This window comes from Puntigrus tetrazona, chromosome 14 (genome assembly GCF_018831695.1).
Source record: "Puntigrus tetrazona isolate hp1 chromosome 14, ASM1883169v1, whole genome shotgun sequence".
In the NCBI taxonomy this organism is placed as follows: Eukaryota; Metazoa; Chordata; class Actinopteri; order Cypriniformes; family Cyprinidae; genus Puntigrus; species Puntigrus tetrazona.
The window spans coordinates 18,414,007-18,427,737 of record NC_056712.1 but is presented as its reverse complement, the minus strand read 5'-3'; positions in this window follow the sequence as shown (position 1 = coordinate 18,427,737).

Sequence of the window (13,731 nt, the reverse complement as noted above, 5' to 3'; positions counted from 1 at the left end):
GGTCAGATATAAAGTATGCTAGCCTCCCTAGTGGCTGGCTGCAGTACAGGACATAAACCCTGCCCTCTCCATGTAAACGAATGGGACTTAAAACAGAAAAAAATTAGTGTTCACGCTGACATATGTTTAATTGTTGGATTTTGTGATAAGTTTTATTTTAGCTAGTAATTTGATGCTATAAATACGGGGAGCGTCATTGTGATTGACTGGGTCCGTGTGAGTTTGATCCCGCGGCTTCACCTCATGAAAATACTGCACAGACTCGGGCTCCAAACGTCATTTACTGAAGATGGCAGGAGCCACACTGAGATGATGTGTTCATTTAATACTTATGTATGGGAAATGCCATATTCAGACACAAAAATGGTCAAATAATAAAACAAACGTTGCATTATTTAAAACTGAACTAAAGCCTTTTATTGAAAATGTAAAAGATCTACGCAATAGAAAGGCAAGAAGGATGTACAGAATTTAATCCTTTTCTTGTGGAAATGATTTTGTAACTCATCCCCTGTAGTGTTTTTTTTTTTTCTGGTTTGGGTTTTTCATATATAATTATTGATTTATTTTGTTCCTTTGATGCTATTACGACTGTCATTCATAATAGTTGAAACACTGTGATCCTAAAGGTGTGAATAATTCAATTTTAGACAAATTGTCAATAATTTAGCAAGCGAAAATAAGGGCCTTGGAGAACTGTTGTGCGTCTCAGATCAAAACGCAGCGGCGTTTTTAAACGTATAGTAAATCAATGATTCAGTGAGCCATTTAAAAAGGCAGTCACTTTGTTTCTGAATGAATCATTTTGAACGAATCTTTGAATGACCGAATGTTTCACTTATTAAGACACCGACTGGCGCTTTTGGTTTTTTATTTAGAATATTGTATTTTTGTATGCTGAATTAAAATACTTCTTTCTGGCCAATTTCTCTATTATTTTGAGAGTAATTTTATAAATTGGGACATTATGTAGTTAATTAGTTTTCAGACTACTTCTAGTCTAATTCTACTTTTTGTATGGAGAAATCTTTTTTTAGTAATTTTTTTATTTATTTATTTTTTTAACTCTGTTGGCCTGAAAGAAGAAAGTCATATATACATGGCTTCAGGGTGAGTAAAATACAGGGTAATTTTCATTTTTGGGTAAACTCCTTCAAGAGCACAGACTGCACAACAATGATCTCTTTCTTCAAGGGCTATAATAATTATATTTTCATAGTGCCAAAGCAATCATACATTTTTTAAGATTTTGGCAAGTACGGTTTTATTTATTGTAAATATACACAATGATCAAAGCTTGTCATCAGAGTTTTTAAGCATCGCAACTGGGAATTTGCCCGTAACTATATTTCATGTAAGGCTGAGGGCAGAACGATGTCTCAGATGTTGAGAGCTCCTGAAGGTTTTACTGATCTCTTGTATAAACCTAAAAGCCCTGTCTGTGACTTTCTCTCAGGGTGAGTTTTAGTAAGTCATACGGTTCTGAATATTGCATGGTAGTATTGATTACTGTGTTCATTTCATTGTGTTGGTTTCAGAAGAAGCATGATGTGGCTAATATCATGATAAGCAGAAAGAATGAGGAGGTTTCTAGCACACTTACAGATGCCTCATCATTACTTTGCTACCTGAAAACACCTGAAGAAAGCAGCCATAAAACAAGCATGGAGAAATACCACAACGATACCATGAGACATATTTGTCGTATTATTTGGATTAAAATTTGGATTGAAAACGTACTCAGCCTCAGTCCATTTAAGATTTAGATGAGTTTTCAAAACTAATTTGTTGAAATCCATCTCTTGCTCACCAATGGATCCTCTGCAGTGAATGGGTGCCGTCAGAATGAGAGTCCAAACAGCTGATTAAACTTCACAAGTAATCCACACCACGCCAGTCCATCAGTTAACATCTTTTGAAGAGAAAAGTGACATGTTTGTGAGAAACAAATCTATCAAGACGTTTTTTTAACTTTAAAGCATTGCTTCTGGCCAAAAAACCCCAAAAAACTAATAATGCTTCCTCCAGTATAAAATAAAAATCTTGTTGTCCTGTCACATCAAAACTAAACACATTTTATGTTAAGAGTTTGTTTTGGGTTGCTTGATCTGTGCATATTTCTCTCCTGATTCAGACTCTTTCCCTGGAGAAATAAATGTTATGGATAAATGAATGGCATTTTAGCCGAGGAAGCAACTGAAGCGCATTAAAAATAATAAGATGAATTTGAACTCTTTTTACGCAAGACGTTAATGGAGTGGAGTGGTGTGGATTACTTATGGAAAATTGTGATGTTGATAATAAGCGGTTTGAACTCTCATTCTGACGGCACCCATTCACTGCAGAGGATCCATTAGTGAGCATGTTGTGTAATTAAAAATGTCTTAAAATCTGTTTCAATGGAAAAACAAACTCATCTACATTTTTGAGGGTGAGCACATTTCAGTAAATTTTAATTTTTGGGTAACATATTCCTTAAAATGGATGGTTTACTGACACATAATTGCCATATATAATTCTACACTGTGTGCCGAATTATTAAACAAGCTGATATTCTGGTCATATTTAGTTTTTCAAGAACATTTCTCCAATCCCAGACCGCATAAATCTTAATAACTACTATTGATTTTGAATTTAATCATACATAAGTGATATATAATTGCCCATGAAGGCTGAAAATCGAAAACTCCTTATATTCAGCTGTGTCAAATAATCAGGCAAGTTTTCTTTTTCTGAGCCAAAAAAATGCCCATGAGAAGGAAGCGATATTAATGCAGTAATAGAATTAGCAAAGTTGGGGCATGGCCATTGGACAGCAAAAGGCTCAGAAGACTCAGAAGAGTCCGAAAAAAACATGTTAAATATGAGAATAATGTCAAAATAAGAATTAATTTCAATAATTAGGTGAAAAACATCACGCCCAGCGCATCCATTTTCCATAACTGTCTGGTTCTTAGACTTTGTTAGGGAAAAAAATCCTTAAAAATTACCCTCACTTAATAAGAATAGCTTGCTAAACATTGTGAAATCCATAAAGGCCGATTTTCATAGGCTTTAAGATTGATGTGGTTTGGGATAGGTATAATGCTGAAATATGACTATAATTTCAAACGTGCCTGATAATTCGGCACACAGTGTAAATCAAAATTCATATCTAACAGAAACCACAAACTAAGATTTAATAAGGTGATTTATTCGATTTTAGCATCATTAACTTATTTGCATGGAAACAAGCAGCATGAACATTGCGCTAAACCTCTCAGTTGTGAAACGACATAACGACGAGCAAATGATTTTAAACAAGCGCATGCCTACATTCCTCAAAGAGTGCAAAACACAGTTGGAAACGTTAACTCGGACTGCCAGTCATCTGGCATTTAAATAGTTGAGATTAGGCAACTCGTGATGATCTCTGATTGAAATGCCGGCCGATGAACGCCACAGTTGCTGCTAATGTTTAGATCGCCTGGACCTGTCATGGACGCATTAACTGCATCATTAGAATGAGAACAGCTGCTTGCGGCCTGCATAACAATTCACACGGAGATCACAGCGGCAGCAGGAGAGGGATCAGGTCTGAGCTCACTCATATGTCAGTCTGACTCTGCAATGCTAATCAGAAGATTTCCGTACTGCCTGTTTCTGTAAGATAATGAAGGTCCCATCAGAGCAAATCACCGACTTATTGTGTTCACATGACAGGGAAGACTACGATCCTCCTGTATTATTTAACAAACCAGGTATTTGAATAGAGAGATGTTAATCGGACTCGAGTTCTGGTTGAATGTTATTTCGTGCGAGCGCACAAAGAATTCCTGCCTGTTCAGTTCTTCTACAACCGACCGCAAGGCACGCTGCGCTTGATAAACTGCAACTACACGTGCAATCGTAAACAGTTTAAGAGTATCTTTTGATAAAAGGTTTATACTTCGATCGCTCGGTTTTCTTTTAGCCTGACCGGTTGTGACATAGATGTGTTTTTACAGGCAATAGAGTTTGGGCAAGACAGGTAAATCACTTGTACTACCTTCTGTTCAAAAGAATGCTGCCGTTCCATCTTCTTTCCCGAGATGAGAGCAATTTTCTTTCAACGGGCCTTTTTGTCAGATGGTGGAGGAAATAGATGGAACTCTTTATTGTTAAATATCTGTGACTTTTGCTTGCAGGTATATGGAAAAGCGAATCGAAGTCGACTTGAAGAATAAGGTCTGTTTTGGACTAGCCTTGCATTGCTGTTTTGATTGTGACGGATCAAGCAGGCCTGGCAAATATTTGTGATAAAGCAAAGTTCACTGGGTCAGACTGGAGGATAAAACTTTACCCACCTGCTGCATTTAAAGGTTAAAGAGATAGTGAAATGTGAGCATTTTCTCATCATTTAATCACCTTAATATGTCAACACAATCGTGATTTCAAATCTCCTGATAGTAGGTCAAATTTGTGCAGTGTTTTTATATAAACAATAAATGTTATCAATAGCACTACCATTAAAAAGTATGATTTTTATTAAGAAATTGATACTTTTATTCTCCAAGAAGGCACTTAATTAATCAAAAGTGAGAGTAAATATATTGACAATGTTATAAAATATTTCAATTTCAATTAAAGAAAGTTTCAATAAATTATGAAATTATTAATTTTCAATAAATGATATGGCTTACAGGATTTAAAAAAAAAAATCACACAGTTGTGACTTTTTGCTTGCAATTATGAGTGGTGAAATATAAACACATGACTGCATAAAAATAAATCTAAAAAGTCAATTGTAAGAACAAAAAAAGTCCCAATTGCCTTGTATGTTTTATTCCACAGTGAAAAAAACATAACTGCAAAAAAATTCATTTGAATTCTGAGAAAGAATGTCTTTTGAGGTTTCAAAAAAAAAAGCTTTCAGAATTTCCTTTATTAAAAAGAAATCAATAAGAAATATTCAAATCAGTATTTGATTGATTTCTGAAAGATCATTTGACACCGAAGACGGAGATGATCCTGGAAATCCAGCTTTGATCACAGGAAAAAATTACATTTTAATCATAGATAAAATGCATTAAATAAACGCAGACGAGATGCAGAAGAGATGTGTTTCAAAAGCACTTCACAAATCCCAACCTCAAACGTCTGAAATCATTTGCATCTACTTAAACGTTAAAAATAATCATTTTTGACCAGCAGGAAAAAAACTACCAAAAACACTGACAAATACTAATTCAATGGTGTAGAAAACTAAATGAGCCAGAAAAAAAAGCCGCCTCTAAAAAAGGCTACGAGACGCATGTTCCTGCTGTCTGTTGAGCCATGGGCTGTAATTACTAGTTTTAAATGTGAATTCTACCATGCAAATCTCCCATTAGAGTAACGCTGTGAGAAAATGTGCATCTAATCCTCTATAGTTTTATCAGTCGTACGAGAGCAGTTCAAACACGTGCTTCATCCGGGTCAGCGAGATCTCGGCAGCAAGCAATGTCTTACAAAAACAAGTCTGGGTATTACTTAGTTCACCACACAAAGCCAGCAACTTTTCTCACTCGAGGCATTATTGTGCGGCATGTTTTTATCCACCCTGTTCTGTCGTAAGAGCGACGCACGCCAACAGGGAACGAAGAGTGCTAGAGGGGAGAAAACCTTTCCTCGTGTCACGCCGTCATCGCCTGGCCCGGCTCGAAGCAGGCCACGAGGGCTGGGGGGTTTGTGGGCGGGCTCAAATGCTGTTTGGAGACCGGCGGAGAGAGAGAGAGAGGCAGATGGCGCGTGGTTGGAGAGAGAGAGGACAGGACTAGGCCCAGCGCAGCACGTCCAGGAAATACAATCAAACTCCCAGCAGACCCGCTGAGTCTGACATACAACACATCTCTCTCTCCTTCTCAGTCTCTCTTTAAACATTACCGTATACCTGCTACGGCCATTTGCTATAACTTAAACGCGTCTCCAAAAGGCCACTCATATTATGACCTTTTTCCTCGCACGTTTTCCGAACAGAAAACTGCTGAGACTGAAATAATGTGCATGCACATATGGATGCGCATGCTGTATGCGATGTCCTCTGTACTGCGGAAAGTCACACATCAATGCACACGTTCGGTTCCTCTGTAAATAAGCGCTGAATTCTTTAGTACTTCTTGAGAAGATACTTGAGATAAACTCAGTGTACTCAAACGTGCTATTTTGAGACACCATGAATCTGAACTAAAATGCACTTTTAACATGCTATCTGTATTTAAAATGTATTTAGTTACCACTTGTAGCATGCTTAAAAGTGTACTATTGTATGAAAGATGGTTTCATGTATGCTTTTTAAAATAAAGATTGTATTTTAAAAGTGCATTTTAGTTTATATTCTATGCGTGGCAAAATAAAAGCACAGTTGAATACACTTGATGATCTTAAGTTTATCTTGAGAAGTACTAAAGAATAATTTTTACTATATTAAGTACAAAATTAGTGCGCAAGAATGGGACACTTTAGGTAGAGTATGGACGTGTACTTGTTTTTTACCTGGGTCACTCCGTGTCAACATGTAAATTAGCTGGTTACATTCAAGTGATATTTTTTGTTTTATTTTGGTCACTTTAGTTTGGGGAGCAGTTTGTACAATTAATAGCTACAACTTTGTCTAAAAAAATGGGTCTCGTGGCATAAACGCACCTTGCTGCACTTTTAGTGAGACATGGAATACGTACCAATAAGTCCATATCACTACAGTTTCCACAAAAAATGAACACTAGAGGCAGTAAAACACCTTTTATTCTTTGTCACACGAAATTTACAGAGTTTCGATTAATAAAGCGTAATTTTCGCACAATTACTTAAAGAATTTCATGTTATGACTTATTACAATATTAACAATATTAATGTGCTGGGGATTTTAAAAACTGATGCTTTTGAATGTTAGCATCACACATATCCAGCTTCATATCTATGTGTTTTCATAGACGGTAGTTTTGTTCAGTAGCTCATGGAGTACAGAGATGTATTTGAGAGGTTTGGATCACTGGTTCAAATCCTGTATAATTATGGTTCAAATTTTGGAAATGACGTGGTTGCAAACACAACTTTTGATATCAGTTTTGCATTTGTTAAAATTATAGGGTAGGTTTAGGGTTGGATTTGGGGTAGGGTATATTTCCAAAATGATAGAGCTTTAACTTTTAGCGACAGCCCATGGATATTTCAATTCTGATTCACGGCAATATATGCCTATATCAGAGTAATACAAACGTGCCAGGGTTCACATATTGAACCTGTGTTTTAGCGCCACTCTGTGAACATTTTTCTTTGAAAATGCGACGAAACGTTCAGTAAAGTATGTAAAAACAGTACTGCACAACATTTTCACAGAGGTAAGTATTTTTATGAGTCCATGTTTATGAGTTATGAGTTTAGTTTAGGTATGGGAGAGTGCAAAGAGATAGTCTCTTAACTAGTTGTTTTATTAGCATGCATATTACTAGTATGTTAGTCATTTATTTATTAATTAAGCATCTATAGTGTACATGACCTTATTCTACATCCCTTCTACTAATCAATACTTAAATTTAACAACTACCTCAGCAGATTAGGAATTTATTTTGGGAAAAGTTAGTAGTGATTAAGTGTTCACTACTCTAAAGTATTACCAAAAAGATCTAATTTCCCTTACAGCTTTCTCAGGTTTCTCCATTACAGGTTTCTCAGAAGTGGAATGGTCAGGTATACTTCTAAAGCATACTTCAAATATATATTTTTGTGTTGGCATTTTCTCTAATGGCAAAATAAAAAGTCCACATTAGTGTCAAAGAGAGAAAAAAACAAAGATTGAATGGAACTGCATTCATTACGGGGCCTAAATACTGTTCAAATAATTAAAAGGGATACAAATCTATTTCAAGGGTCCAATGAGAGCCAATATCTCCAATATCTGGAAAAAACTGTAGCAAGCCTTCCCAGAAGCGTCCAGCCTTGTGAAATTCCTCCAAGAGTGCACCAACGACTCTTCCAGGAAGTAAGAAAAGACACAAGGACCAAATTAAATTACATTTTCAGAGCGGCATTGTCAAAGTCGTGACTTGATCTTAAACACGCAGTTCATGCTTAAACCCTTCACTCTGGCTGAACTAAAGCTGAACTAATGCAAAGAGGAGTGGGCCAAAATCCCACCGCGCCGCTGATCTCCAATTATCAGCCGTTTGGTTGTAGTTTTTGCAGCTAAAGCTGGCACAAGATGAACTTAAGCTTAAGGGGGCAATTTGTTTTTTACGTGGGTGATTGCTTTAAAACTTATTGTTTACTCAGATTGCCTTTTATGTTGTATTTTGCTATAAGAGCTAGAACTGTTAACATGAAATATACACAAAAACAGAAGTAATCAAATAGAAGTAAACCAGACAGGGTGATCATAACTCAGATGTGAAGCAGATTCGGCATTTATCATCCTAAAAGTCTTCCTTTGAGTCTACTTTGTCATGCTTATTGGATGGCGCTACTTTCCTAATAATGAAATAAATAAACAGACATCAAATTGTTGTGATCAGCTGAATACAAACACACCTTATCATCATTACGCATAAATAGGCCACAAAATTATCTCCAATAAGTCATAGTAAAAAGTAGTATTTAGACAGTAAACAATAGTAGTTTCAACTCAAAATAACTTGCCTAATTGTTTTCATTTTTAGTTAAGTCAACAAAAATATTCCAGTCGTCACTTAAATTAACATTAAAAATTTGATGTCTGTTTATTTATTTTTCTATTAGGGAACTAGGGCCATCCAATAAGCATGATAAAGTAGACTCAAAAGAGTCCCATTATTACAAAATAAATTATTTTAGGATGATAAATGCCTATCTGCTTCACATCTGGGTTATGATCACCCTGTCTGGTTTACTTCTATTTGATTACTTCTGTTTTTGTGTATATTTCATGTTAACAGTTCTAGCTCTTATAGCAAAATACAACATAAAAGGCAATCTGAGTAAACAATAAGTTTTAAAGCAATCACCCACGTAAAAAACAAATTGCCCCCTTAAGCTTAAGTTCATCTTGTGCCAGCTTTAGCTGCAAAAACTACAACCAAACGGCTGATAATTGGAGATCAGCGGCGCGGTGGGATTTTGGCCCACTCCTCTTTGCATTAGTTCAGCTTTAGTTCAGCCAGAGTGAAGGGTTTAAGCATGAACTGCGTGTTTAAGAGCAAGTCACGACTTTGACAATGCCGCTCTGAAAATGTAATTTAATTTGGTCCTTGTGTCTTTTCTTACTTCCTGGAGAGTCGTTGGTGCACTCTTGGAGGAATTTCACAAGGCTGGACGCTTCTGGGAAGGCTTGCTACAGTTTTTTCCAGATATTGGAGATATTGGCTCTCATTGGACCCTTGAAATAGATTTGTATCCCTTCTAATTATTTGAACAGTATTTAGGCCCCGTAATGAATGCAGTTCCATAGAATTATTAATCACGGGGCAAATAGATATTTACACACAAGTACAGCTGGAATGCTCCCTGTTCATAGACTTCTCTTTATGACACTAATGCGGGCTTTATATTTTGCCAGTAGAGCAAATGCCAACACAAAAATATATATTTCACGTAATCTCCTGTTCACTGCTCCAAATACGTCAAATTTCAAGTTGATTCAACTCCAAAAGAATTCTAGGCAGCAGGGTAACAAGTTATTTCAAGTTGAAACAACTTTTCTTTTTTTTACGTTGTACAATATTATACATGCAAGTTAAGGATCAAAGTAGTTTCCCTGGATTTGTGAACTAAGCTGAAAACCGGTTTAACCAGCACAAGGATTTTCTCGATTTTACAGATTTGCATTGTAAATCTATGATGACATCCTGTTGTGGAGGTTTATGTCCGTTTTATAATTTATTAGGTCATTTATCTGCTCGTAAGCCCTTATATCTCCGGCCATCGGTATATCAGTATCACACTGAATGACTGATGATCTCCAAAACATCTTTTTTATGGCATTTCAACTCCTTTCAGCCATCCTCGCTGCGTAAAACACGCCAGCGCTCCTGCTCCTTTTAAGCCTGATGAAAGTGGCGTATTTCTAAGTGCTCAGACGAGGGCTCTGTCAAGGATTCGAGCTCCTTGTTGTGACAACACAGCTCAGCTGCAGATAGTCCGAGTCGAGAAGCGGCGCTCAGATAAGATTAAATGCTTGCGTTGTTCTCGTTTGGAACAAAGACCTTTCTGATGAAGAAGCTGATGTTCGTACCAACAGAAGCTAAAAGAAAGATTACATTGTGTAAAGCGCACCGATAAAGGGGCATGCGGATGTCTTTGGAGGACAGCCTTGGCCGTGATCTGCACTCCCACTCACACAACACAGAGGTCAAAGGTCTTGCTGGTAAATATTCAGCGTGAACCCTCCTGAGAAAAAGTGCTCATGAAATTTTGATCCAAATACACTACTAATCAACTGTATATTTCAAGGTAGGGTAAAGAAGGACGCTATAACCAGGCTTTACTATCCCATTGAGTTTCCATACCCAACAACAGCTGCTGTGGACATGCATTGTTAAGCAGCAAATGGCAAAGTCGCATTATGAGAATTGAGGAATAGGCGCCTGTACAAATGCGACCAGGATGTTAAAACAGACGAAGATTTCCTCTTTTTGGACAGATCGCATTCTGCGCAACCTTTCACCCAGTCTATTATTCAGCTATCAGGTATCAGTTTCTCTCCCAGGCTCTGCCTCGGCAAGTCTAGTGCAGGCAAATGCACGGAGCACGGTTGCTCAACAGCGCTTCGGGCGCAGCTTAGAACTGGCAAAGTCTGAGCTTTCACAGGGTTCGGTGTCGATCATGCCACCCTTGAAGCGTTTGAATCTAACCCAAAACATCAACAGAAATAACCGACTGACTCAAATCAACTGCACCGCGGCAGATAAGCACCGAAATACCAGTTTTAATGTAATGTAAAAGAAAAATTACTTTTAAGCCACCGAAATAGTAACCAGCTGAGGTCTGCCTGTAAACATGTTACATGACTTTATGTTAACATAACTAAAGTTAGACACGTAGCGTTCTACACAAACTAGAATATGAAATAGTCTACCGTTACAGATGTAAAAGTTTGGGATCAGAATTTATTTCTAAAAAAAAGAATAGTTCTATTCCATTTTTTAGCATTCAATCAAAAGCGACGGTAATATATTTATACTATAAATGTTACAAAATATTTTGTTTTGAAAATTCCATTAATCAAATAATCATAAAAAGATTCTAAAAGTTCTAAAAATTGTAACATTGTAAAAAAGAAAGAAAGAAAAGAGAGAAAGAAAGAAAAAGACAATAGAAAAGAGTTATAATAATAGTATAAAATAAAAAAGTCATAATATTGTTTTACTGTATGCTTAGCAAATGAATGCTTTTTGTCACCTGTGAGACGTCTATAAAAACTATTAAAGTCATTTAAAAAACAATAAATTATTTAAACTTTTGAATGATAAAATTTTGTTAATTTTTTAAAAATGTTCTCAAATAAAGGTTGGTCAACATATTCAGGTATTCAGAGATATTGTTAAAATAATTAAATAAAAAAAAAAAATTTTTTTGTAACGACTAAAGCAAAGCCCCAGACACTCAGAGTAATGTTCGTGTCGTCAACAGGTTTATCATCCTTCTTTAGTTTGAGCTAGAAAACTAGTTGTAAAAGTGTAATTCAAAGCAGGAAAAACACAGGAGAAATACCTAGAAAAATCTAGTGCAGAAATGTAAATCATGTGGCCTTTTTCTCACGAGTATGTTGTATTTATGTATGATGACACTGACTATTGGCATTTAGAAATGTCAGCTATATTTCACAAGCCTCCAAGAAGCAGCAGCGCTGGATTGTCAGACTCTTGGGTTGTGATTTATTGTCATCTGTATAAAAATCTCTTCATGACAAAAATGGCAAAAACCCTCGGTGCACTATTTAAGCGAGCGCCCTAGGTGTAGCGTAACACCGCAGGCGCCTACGCATCCCCACAGATATGATATTTTAAAGAATCACCGGCGAGTGAAGTTTTCAGGGAACCTGGCGTATTATGTTATTAAAGTATTGTCATGCATGAGTTCACGGGCAGAACACGAGGCCGAGCAGAAACCCTCATTCATTCCTGTACCTACAGGGTGCATCTGTGCGAGTTATGGGGTAACATTATCACCCTGGGAGACGAGTCAGTTGTTTGCCTGACGTAGAAAGACGGAGAGAGAGAGAAAAATGCCGGCTATTCGTTTCACTCAGCTGCATCTGAGCAGACCATCTACAGATAAGGCATGGCGCAGGAGAACACAGTGTGTACATAACAGATTAAATGAAGTGTGTCTCGGGCTTCACTTGTTTTAAACACACTGAAATGCGTGCGTATACAGTATATAGTTTAGAAAAATGTGTTGTTTTAAAAGAAAATGAATTGCGTGGCCATGCATAATAACACAGACATATAATATGAGGACAGTATGCAATGCAAGCCGAATATATGAAGTCTTTTTTGCAAATTGCGAAAAACGATTATAATTAAAAATAATGTTTCTATTCGATTACGCTTGAGCAAAGCTGAATTTTCAGAACCATTACTTTACTTTCAGCGTCACATAATCCTTCAGAAATTATTCTAATATGCTGATTTGCCGCTTGATTATTATCAATAATATTTGTGCTCAACGATTAATAATGAATTAAGCGATTATTATATCACTATAATGAATTAATGGTTCTTAACACTATTTTAAAAAGTGATTTTACAGCTTTAAGTTTTCTTTTTTAAAGTAGAAACAATTTTTGAGGATTCTTTGAACAGTTATCTGATTAGTATTTAATTAAAATATTGAATACTTTTATTATTTACTTTTTGTAACAAAATTAATGTATTGCATGCTTGCCGTATCAAAGTATTAATTTCTTTTGTTTGTCTATTATAATTACACATATAAAATATTTGCCCTAAATCTTTGATTTACAAAAATATTAAGAAGCAAAATTGTTTTTAGAGTTGACATTATTATTTCTGAAAACTGGATTAATGTTGTTCAAAATTCAGCTTTGCTCACAAGAATAAATAAAAAATTTAAATAGAGAAATATAGAAAACTATTTTTATGGTAAAACATTTTTTGCGAGCATAAAAGTCTTCTTTAAAAAAACATTAAAAACCAATTATTTACCACTTTTGTCGGCCTGTGTATATAATTATGCGTCTGCAATGCAAGAGTGGGTGACAAACATTGTGATTTAGTAAACATTTACAGACAATTTGAACAAATTCTTCATAAAGGATATTCATTGGCATACAATACCGAACAGCAGAGAGCCAATGTAATGCTTTCCAAACAGTTAAGCTAATCCACCGAAGCATCTCAATATGAAATGAGAAAAATCAATACAGGAATAGAGAAAGCACACTTAAGATGTATTTGTGTGTCAGTCATTCAGCTTGTTTGGAAAAGACATTCATATCTGTGTTACCACATACTGCGTGTCCTCATCTCAAAATCTATAAGCAGCAATCTCTAGGAAAATATTTCAGAAACACTTACTTCAATCATAGCGACGGATGCTTATCTCTTGTTGAATATGTACAGCGTTCATCTCACAGCATTCATCTCCATATGCTGTAGAAACCAAAGAGGTGTGTGTGGATAAGTGTGTGTTATTTATTAAGTGTTTAAATGACTTTTTGATGTGGAGTTACGTTTAGAGAATCTGTTTTAAAAAGGAAATGTTGTTAAAAACAACAATAAAGAAATATAAAATGTATGA